Source organism: Cavia porcellus, unplaced genomic scaffold, assembly GCF_034190915.1.
Source record: "Cavia porcellus strain 051 isolate PalLab524CR breed Dunkin Hartley unplaced genomic scaffold, mCavPor4.1 scaffold_28, whole genome shotgun sequence".
In the NCBI taxonomy this organism is placed as follows: domain Eukaryota; kingdom Metazoa; phylum Chordata; class Mammalia; order Rodentia; family Caviidae; genus Cavia; species Cavia porcellus.
The window spans coordinates 35,640,156-35,650,371 of NW_026947511.1; the positions used below are offsets into that span (position 1 = coordinate 35,640,156).

At 49.1% G+C, this 10,216-nt stretch overlaps 1 long non-coding RNA gene across 1 annotated transcript; it reads left to right on the forward strand.

Moving 5' to 3' along the window:
- The first annotated feature begins 631 nt into the window (after positions 1-631).
- LOC111757963 (uncharacterized) lies at positions 632-9,707 on the forward strand. The gene is made up of 4 exons (XR_002792219.2): positions 632-896; positions 1,751-1,854; positions 2,193-2,603; positions 3,607-9,707. It is a non-coding gene; the product is annotated as an uncharacterized LOC111757963 (long non-coding RNA).
- The last annotated feature ends 509 nt before the right edge of the window (positions 9,708-10,216 follow it).

Sequence of the window (10,216 nt, forward strand, 5' to 3'; positions counted from 1 at the left end):
TATCTCATTATGGGGAGCAGAGTGCACCCAGAGGTTCGATATTTTAATTTTCAGCTTTCTTTAAGGTATAGGCTTATTAAAAAGCATTGGGAAAGTTCTTGATTTGGAAGATGGCTCTGTAAGCAAAAGCCCTAACAAAAACCAGACTTTGCTCAGCGTTTTGATGCTATTAAGGTCTTGGCAAGTATGGAGAGAGTCTGAGGAACAACAGTGCTTAGCATGGGAAAGACCCTTGGAGACTCTCGTCTGCTCTCATGTTACATTTGGGGAAACTGAGGACTCAGGTAAGACAAAGTGCCCATGTCAGTATCAGGCAGATGGTCTCTGGGATAAATTAAAAGTCGACTGCAGATGCCAAGTATGCAAGATTTCCAACACAAGACAATTAAAGCAGCATCCCCAGTCCTCCCTGCGAAAAATACCTATGTGCTGAGAAACGGGCCGAGATGTGATCATTCTCTCTCCTCTGTGGAGAGCCAGCTGGCTGGAGCACTACATGACAGTGTGTAAAATTAGACATATTTAACGGGTGACGACAAGGTTCTTTCTGTCTACGTTCAGAAGCCTCCCTTAACAAGCTCCAGTTGGTTTGTTAAGAAAATAGGAGTGTGTGCAATTACCAAGCTCACCGTTTGTTTTTGTTTAACTCTGTAGCTTCTTCCCAAGATGCCTTGGGGCACATCTGGAGAAAATGGGCCACACTTTTGGCTAAGCAAAGTCTGGTCCTGAGAGGCAGCTTCTAAACGCTCTTAGAGTCCCTCAGTGGCCAGGCCCAGGGACGGCAGAGTGTGGGAGCCAGGATTTGGCTGCTGGCTGTCTCTAACTGGCTCCGTGACTGTGGTGTGTCACATCCTTCCTGGAGTCTCAGTTTTCTCATCTCTGCAAAGGAAGGCGAGGTAGGATGTCTTCGGTCCTCTCCTCCTCCTCATGTCCACTTTAAATCTCTTTTATTGGATTCTTGCTTTTAAAGGGATGGAGGAGGGAAGTGATGAGATAGAGAGGAAATTGGCAGCTCCCGAGTGCTGGGTTTTCTTAGGGTCAGGGCTTCTGAGGGGATCCCAATTAAAGCCAAGTGAGCTCTTTCAAGTGCAGATCTGGGCAGAGTTGCTTGTTGACCTTGAGAGGTGGGGATTGCTGTGTGAGAGGGGAAGGGAAAGAAGAGGAAAGAGGGGGTGAGGAAGAAAAGAGGTTACAAAGGGGAGCAGAAGCCACAAAGAAGAAAAGAGAGAAAGGGAGGTGACAGAGGGGGCGGTGGGGAGGGCAGATGGGCAGGCTCAGAAGAGGGAGAGGTTTAGAGTCCAGAAACGAGTGGCTGAAAATCAGAAGGGAGGAGAAGAAAGCAGAATAAAAGAAAGGGCAAGGAGGAACAAACAAAGACAGGGTTGGATTCTAGAGCGTACAAACAGAAACGATCCTTTACTGCAGGATGGAAGTGAGGCGAGGGGGAGGCCAGACAGGAAATGAGAGCAGCGAGCAGTTTGCATTTGGTGCAGAACCTAAGCGAGGTTGTGATTATTAACTGATTGATTGTGCATGTGCGTGCGTACTCACCCACACATGTGCTTGTGGCAGGCAATCTTTGAGCAGGCATTGTGCAACATGCCACAGAATCTGCCAATCACAGTTAATATCACCTAGAATCATAGCAATTTAACCATGGTGCCTAGCTCCATGCTGGGTTTGTAGCTAACACCCTAAGTCAATAGCTTTATGAATCCCTGCAAATCCTTTCTCTTTTCTGTCATCCTAGAGAGACACAGTTGTGTGTTTTAGCTGGAAATGAAGCCACTGCTTCCCCAGGGTAGAGAGGCAAAAAGAAAACGAGGAGATAAGCCTGCCTCAGCCTATTTCCAGGTGATACACTTCGCACTGGGCTCCTGGTTCAAAGCTTTGTTTGCTGGCATAGAGTTTTCTCTCCCTTGAATGCTCAAGGAAAGGGCTTTGGGAGGCTGAGGGATGGATTTTGGCTCCTCAGTTTGGTCTCTTCCTCTCCTCTTACTTCTGGATCAGGTGATTTGGCTCCAAACATCACCAAAGATACAAACTTGTTGTCTGCCCCTGCTCTGTAACTTCCCCGCCAGCTCCCAGAGATCTCTGGGCTATGAAAATAGAACAAAGCAAAGGTCATCTCAGGGCTGCTGTGGTTCTTTTGTCTAATTAGTTGCCCTTGATTTTGCTATTTCTACTCAAAGGACAGGACCGGATGCCATGATCCAAGCCGAGAGGGCGCTTCCTGGTGGCTTTCAATGGCTGCACATTGGCTCAGATCAGTCAGTGCCCCTGAGCACCCGCAGCCCTTCCGTATGCTGGAGACGGAGAAAAGCGAGACAGACGCCATCCACCCTCCTGGAGCTGGTGTACAGGGGGACCAGCACTTAGACGACCACCAAGATGCCTTAGAGCGAAGGGGCAGGAGAAAGCCAAGGCCGGAGAGGGTCACGGCTTCCAGTTTGCTCAGAGAGGCCAGGATGGCATCACCTAGAAGAAGCTCCATCAGGGGGGTGTCGTGCTTCAATGTCCCCCCAGAAGCCTGCTGCTGAAGTGCTTGGGGCCCTTGTCTTAGATGACCATTTGTCACCTTACACTGGCCATGTGTCCGTCAGGTAGGCTTCCTTTCCTGAATCCAGAGAATGCACTTGGTCTTTTGTTGCTGAGAATGATCTCGCCCTCTCCCCAGGCTTCCTCCCCCACATCCTATCACTGCTGCCCCCTTTCCCTGACATCCACTCTCAACTACTGCCAAATCCAGTCTCCACCACGGTCCAGCACTGCATTGTCCTCACCATATTTCTGTGGTGTGTGACCCACTGACCATCCTGAAAGTCTCCTACCCTCTGTCATGCCCTGTCTGCTCCCTCCTGGGCTCTCCATCCCTGGTCCTCCACCTAACAGCCTCTATTCCTCCAAGTCTTTCCTTTGGTTCCCTCACAATTCTCCCAAGATGGTGGCCTCCATTTCTAGCTGTCCTCACCAGCTGCTCATCCCTCTCCCCTGAGCCGTGGCCCTCCCCACTGGACTTCTCCATCCCTCCATGGTCCCAGGTCTCCACATGACATTTGTGTCCATGCCACCAGCTTTCCCCCATCCCAGCTTGGGAATGGGGCCCTTCCAGTCAGAATTCCATTGAGGAACCCAGGCACTCTCCCAGCCTCCCTGCTTTCCTGAGTGGGCCTCAGAGGCCTGGCCACTCCTGCTGCTTTTATCACGAAGCAATCTCCAAGTTTCTTCCTCCATTTCCGCTGCTGTTTCTACACTGGCTACTCAGGCCCATGCCACCTCTCAACTCCCAAAAGATCTCCCTGACCCAGGCTGACCCTTGGCCCACACACAACTTCCAGAACAATCTTCCAGATGCACAAATTTGACCGCATGTCTCCCGCTCAAAACCTTTGGGTGGCTTCCTGTTGACCATGGTTTTGTGGCGTACAGTCCCCAGCCTGTCCATAACCCCTGGCACCTGCCTGCCTGGCCATTGTCCACACTGCACACTGCCTCGCTCTGCTTGGCACTCAGTATTCTGGGCACATCCTGGTCCTGCCATTCCAGACACTCAGCAGGCTGTTCAGTAGCTGACTTATTCTCTCTCTCTCTCTGCATTGTAATTAGGTATGTGCATCCATCCCCCAGCCTGGGAGAAGAGCCTGAAGCCTGGTTTCATCTTCTTCTCATCCTGCATGGTAACCCGTGTCACCCCCTTGACGAACTAACGGCCATCAACCAGCGCAGTGCTCAACTCATGGTTAAAAAAGAGAATGAAACTGACACTTGGCAGAGAAGCAGAGCAATGTTTTGATTCTCTCCTCCTGCTTAATAGCTATGCACCCCTGGGCAAGTCCTTAACCTCTTTGCTTTGTTTTATCTCTGTAAACTGGCGTGAGAGCTATGAGCTCATGAGAGGGCTGCTGGAGACAGAGACGGCACACACTGCTGTGACCTTTGCAGTCAGCTCCTTCTGCTCTTCATGGTGCATGGTAGGACCCCCAGATAGTGGTGGCTTGGTTGCAGGTGGGCTATGAGGAAATGGCTGGATCATGGCGATGCTAATATCACCATCAAATCATTACTGGGAAGTGGTGGAAACAGGAGGTGGGGCCTTATTGAAAGGACTGGGTCATGGGGGTTGACTTTGGAGACCAAATCCGATCCCTTGCCCTTCCTCCTTGGCTCTTTCTTTCTGTCCCTTGCTTCCTACTGCCATGACATGCGCAGTCTTGCTATTTTATTGCCTCCCACTGTGTCATTCAGCTTCTCTGTAGCAATGAAGCTGGTTGACCTTGGACTGGAATCTCTGAAACCAGGAACCAAAGTGCTCTCCTCCTCTAAATTCTTTACCTCAGGCATTTTGTCACAGTGACTGAAAGCTGAAGAATGCACCTGCCACATAGACCTATAAGGTCAGTATTCCACTCTCCTTTCACAATATTCCAAGGAAGTAGTTTTGGCCACCCTGAGTTTTCCTGTTCAGAGATGATGTAAAATGTCGCCTGTTCTGTCTTTCTGCTTAGGACACTCCTGGTTGACTTTATGTCAAGGGCAAGAGAGGCCCTCTAGTGAGACTGAAGAGTGGTTTCCACAACTCAGAGAAAACCTAGAGTGTGCAACATGGGGACAGATGTGTACACACTGTCTCTTGAGTAACTTTTATGATGCCCACAGAGCAGATGAGACTGTTTCTTGGATCCTAAGGGGTCACAGAGGAAAGCTGAAAGCTGTGTGTTTAGTGCATCCCTCTCCCTTTGGGAGTGCTATGCCAGGTGCCTCCCAGGCTGCTTCCTTCCCACAGCGACTCCCTGGCAGGGAAAGGCAGGTGGAGTGGGGATGTCACATGTCAGGGCCCTGAGGTTTAATTACACTCTGCTCATGTTGCTGTGTTGTGGGGGCCATTTCCACATCAAAGGCTCCTCCCTGTGATGTGTGTCTTATATCCATGTCTGAGGGTCGGGTGCAGGGATGGATGTGGGATAGTTGCTCTTCTATGTAATATCTAGAGGTTCATGGCAGGGATTCACCACCCCCCATGGGGTGTCTTGTCCTCCCAGGAGGTATATCAATGGGGACACTGCTTTCACACAGTGCTGGCCTCCTGTAGGACTGTTCCCACAGGACCCCTAGGACTTTTGGAAATCCAGGATGTAGGAGCCACTTTGCCCCAGCTACTTTGCCCAGGTGAAGCACCTCGTGGAATTCTGAGTTGGAAGAGCTGGTCATGAGAATGGGGAAGGAGCAGGGAGCTGGGGAAGTCTACTGATGAGCCAGGGAGATGGCTGACCTTTCACATTTCCTGCTCAGTGAGGAGAAGACATTTTTCCAAATGTGACTCTGGATCAAGCCCAGGCAGAATGATTGGTGTCAAGATAAAAAGCCCAGACCATCATCCCGGTAGCAGACTCCTGGTTCTTCCATAGTTCATTGCAAGGCCTTAGGCCTGTCTTGTCCCCTTCAGAGCCTCTTTTTCTCAGCACAGTGGGAAGCAGCATCCGCTTCATCCACTTATCTACTGGTTACTTGTGAGTGTCTGTGGGCCAGGTCAGGGGCCAGGTGCTGAGGCAGAAAATGAGTCTTGGCCCAGAGTAGTAGCTCAGTGTTGGGGGAATCAGGCCAGTACCTCCATAATGAGTGGTGGAAGAGTGAAGGGGGAGTCTCACTCAGATGTATGGGAACAAAAAGAGCCCTGTGAAGAGCTGAAATGTGGCCCTCAAAAGACATGTCCAGATTATAATCCACATCACCATGCATGTAACTTGTTTGGAAAGAGAGTTTTTGCAGATGCAATTAACTTAACTTGAGACGAGGTCATTCTAGATGATCCAGATGGGTCCTAAATCCAATGATTAATGTCCTTATGAGAGACAGAAGAAAGAAGATACAGCCAAAGGGAGAGAATTAATAGGTGAGGGCAGGGGTAGACATTGGAATGATGTGTTTCCAAGCCAACGAATACCAGAAATCACTAGAAGCATGGAGAAAAGCCTGGCGTGGACTCGTTCCCACATCTGTTAGAAGGAACCAACATGGCCAGCACCTCGCTCTCAGACTTTATGTTGTCTTGGAAGTCTTCTGAATGAGATGACCTTGGGAATGAACCTCCATGTTCAAGTGGGAGATCATGGGGAAAAGGGAGGGAGGTATTCAGGAAGAAGGACCACAGGTGAGGAGGGATAGACAGGCAAAGTGTGAGCAGGGGTCCACATGGGGCCCAAAAGGGCTGGACTTGGGGGACCAGAGAAGACTGATATCAAAGACAGCCTTTGCGTCCAAGATGGTGGTCTGCTTTCCAGGAAGAATTTAGATATTGTTGCCTGGGACACAAGGGTCCATTTAAATAACTCAGCAAGGGCATGCCCCAGCTAGTGTGTTTGTAATAGCCTCTTAGTGACCCAAGAGAAGGAAGGGTCAGGAGCTCAACATCAGAGCATGGGAGCTCAATGGCAGCCTGGATGGTGGGGCTGAGCTGGAAAGGGTCCAGACAGTCACATGGCCCAGAGGACTAGGGGACAAATAGAGAGAATGTGCCATCAACAAAATTAAGGCTTCCTGTTGTGGAAACTCCATGAGAGCCACCCAGCTGGGAGGCTGGGTGATGGCATTTCCTGAGAAATGGAGAAAGTGAGGCTTCCAAAGTCTGGGATGACTTTGGTTTGGGGACATATTACACCTTGATGGGGTTACTAAAAGGATCAGCTGAGTATAACTCAGTGCAATGTGCCCAATACAGGCAGTGACTGAGAGGAGACGCTCTATTTTTGTGAGGTTGCTGGAAAAAGAGTCCCAAAGGAGGGAGAGGATCTGTGTCTGCCAAGCTAGAGACAGAAGGTGCTCCCTGTGGGCTACATCACAAACACTGGGTGCCAGACCACATCAACCCAACCCACTTCACAGCAAGCGATTCATGTCCCAGATCTCAGCACCCTCTGCCAGTCCCAGCAAAATCAGTGCATCCTGTGCCAGCTGTGGAAATTGGAAGCAGTCAGGAAGCTTGGACAAAGAGTCCACTGCTCAGCACTTTCTGCATCTGGGAAGAAAAGCAGGTGTGGGGGAGGCTGCCTGGGGCGGAGAGGCCATCAGAAGGTTGCGAGGCCATAAATAAGAGATTTGTGGTAAATAATCTGGTGAACACATCCGCTGGCTGCTCTTTTTTATCACTCACCTAGAGAGCAAAATTCCCCCACATCTTTTCTGCAGGCCAATAAATATCCTTTGAGGAGCCTGTATTTCCATAGCAAGCAAGGAGGTTGCTACTGCTCCCCAGGCCTTGCGTCAAGGAGGAACAATATATGGCCCTAAAGAGAAGGGCTGCAGGAGAATCAATGCAAATGCAGTTGCTTTTCCCAGCGTGATGCTGCTGAGCAGAGTTCAGCCCAAGTTCAAGGACTGCACTTGGATGGTGGAGCAGGGCCCCTTCTGCCAGGGAGGAGACTCTCAATGCTGGGTCCCCTGCACATGCTTTCTGTTCTGGGCCTCTGCTCACAGAACTCTTCCCCCAAATAAGAGAGACCTGCAAGATATACTAGGGAGCCTCTAGAGAAAGCACTAGGTATCATTTCCACTAAAGGATTCTCCAAGGGCCTCCTGTGTGTCAGGTAAGTAGAAACAATGGCCCAGGAGCTCCAGCCCTCCTGGAATGCAAGTAGCTGCAATCAGGCAGCCTTGCCAGTAGCAAGGAAGACTGGGCAGTGGACTGACAGATAAGCTGAGATGCCTGGAAGAGCTGAGAGCACAGGCTGCTTAGGGAGCCCAGGTGAGAACACAGGAAGCAGGATGCTGGGAGGAGGCAGATGATGAACATCCTTACCAGTCAGAGCACAGCCAGGGAGAAGAAAACTGATGGGAGAGAAATCAGGTGACTTTCTGGGGTGTGGATCCCTGTCTCCTCCAGCCTTTGGAGACTCTGTCCTTTGGGCACTGAGAATCACTTCCAGGTCTTAAATGGTGATGGGTGGACATCCCAGCAGGTTCTCAAAGCATTTTCTCATGACCATAAAAGTTGGAAGAGGCTGCTTCATTCTACAATAGTATCTGGCATGAATAAGTGCTTAGTAAGGTCCCCATGGAGCAACCCTCTGAGGGGAATGATCCAGAAAACACATGCCATAGGTGTTACTTTGTGCTCTCCCTCACAGATGTAGAGCAGGCTGTTCTGAAAGTCAAATTCATGGTGGCTGATCTGGATTTGAAATTCAAGTGCAATCATTCCCTTATCTGTGGGCTCATTGCCCATAGTTTTAGTTGCATGTGATCAATTGAATCTGAAAATGTTAAATAAAAATTTCCAGAAAGAACCACTCATAGGCTTTAAACTGTACACCATTCTGAGTGGTGCAATGAAATCTTGAGATGCCCATCTGGGACTTATCCAGGAACCGAGCACCCTGTGTCTGCTGCATCCACACTGTATATGCTACCCTCCCATAGGGTCACTTACTCTACCCAAGAGTCTAAGGTATTAGACTGTCCTGGTATCAAGCACTGTTCTCATGTTCAATAGCACAATAAGATATTTTGAAAGAGAGAATGAGAAAGACCTCATTCACATAATTTTATTATAATATGTTAATTATCCCATTTTATTATTAGCCTTTGTTGTTAATCTTATTGTGCCTAATTTATAAATTAAACTTCACCAGTAGTATGTATGTAGAAAGAAAAAAGCAATAGACACAGGGGAAGGTATTATCTTTGGTTTCAAGCATCAGTGGGAGGTCTTGGAACTTGTCTCCTGGGGATAAGTGGGGACTGCTGACTCTGTTGGAAATAGTCCATGGTGATGCATTTTAGAAAGGGACGTGGAGATAATGTAGGGACCATGTCAGAGAAGCAAAGAGGAGAGGAAAGAAGAGCAAAAAGGACAAAGCATTGATTGGAGAGTGAGTGTCTCATCCTTTATCCTGCATGCTGCAGGTGTAATTTATGGCTCCAAGTGTCATCACAGAGGAGTAGCATCTTTCAAACACCATGAACACATGCTTTGAACATGCACACATTTGCATTTGACCACAGTACATTGTTTTCCTTTATAAAGAATGAAGGAAACTGCTTACAGGACATCTGGCTTTTTTCCTCCCCCAAGCCCAGATGTGATAGACAAGAGAGGCGAATCAGTGGCCTCTGCCTGCCTGGAGCATTTAACTGGCCCTTCCTAGATGGGTATATGATTGTCCCTCTATACTTGGTTGAGACCCTAGAAGCTGTTATGTGCTATCTATATCCTGTGGCATTCTGGAGTCTCAGCAATTGGAGAGGGAACTTCTTTGCCCACTGCCTCCTAAGCATACTTCCGGAGTGGTGAAAGAGTGGTAGTGGCTGGGCGGAGATGGTGTTTTACCATTGGCTGTGGCCAATGACAATCACTGTGCCACATTTCCTGGTGTACGCTTATTGGTGAGACCTTGGAGGGGATGTCTTTGTAACTCTGATCCCATAGAAAAGCTCTAATGGACATTGATGCCAGCTCAGAGCAGGCCCTGTTCCAGCCATGGCAATGCAGGGATTTTGCCTGCAGAGCAGGCAGTGTTCTTCAGATGTTTGCATCCCAGCTTCAAGAGGAAGGAAGTAGGATATCCCATTTTGAGCCTTCTGGCCTAAGTGTTGTTTCTCAGCCCTGCATTTAGAGAAGAGCAATGCAGTGGTGAGAGAGAGGTATCCCCATCAGATAGGGGTAAACATGTCCCCTATCCTGCTGCTGGCCCTTAGGCTCTATATGCAAGCCACCTGAGCCCCTTGGGAAGGAAATTTATTATGAGGATTTGGGAAATAAAGCCTTCATCACATCAACAGAGCAGCAAACCCTATTCCGAGCTCCCATGTTCCCTGCTGGAGGCCAGAGGTCGTCAGTTGATTCATAAGTAGATATGTACTGGGTCAAATGATCAGGGAAGCCACTGGGTCTGGCAGTAGATGCAGGAAAGACTTGACTTTTTGAGCTTCAACTCTGCATATGCAATTGGTTTTAAGATGTCAGGTAGGTTATCCTCCCCGGTGGAGATGAGAATCTCTGCTTTGTCATCCTCACATAGCAATTGCGCAGCTCCAGAAAGAGTGCGTGGAAAAGAGAAGTGTGCTATATGGATGGGTGCAACCTCAGACCTTTGGCAAACACAGAGCACTGTGATAGGCCTCCTACATCCCTCCCACATGCCGGCTTCCCAAGGGGATGGAAGCCAGTCAGCACTTCTGTCCCTGTAGAGTTCCAAAGACTGGGTCATTTGCACCAGAGAGA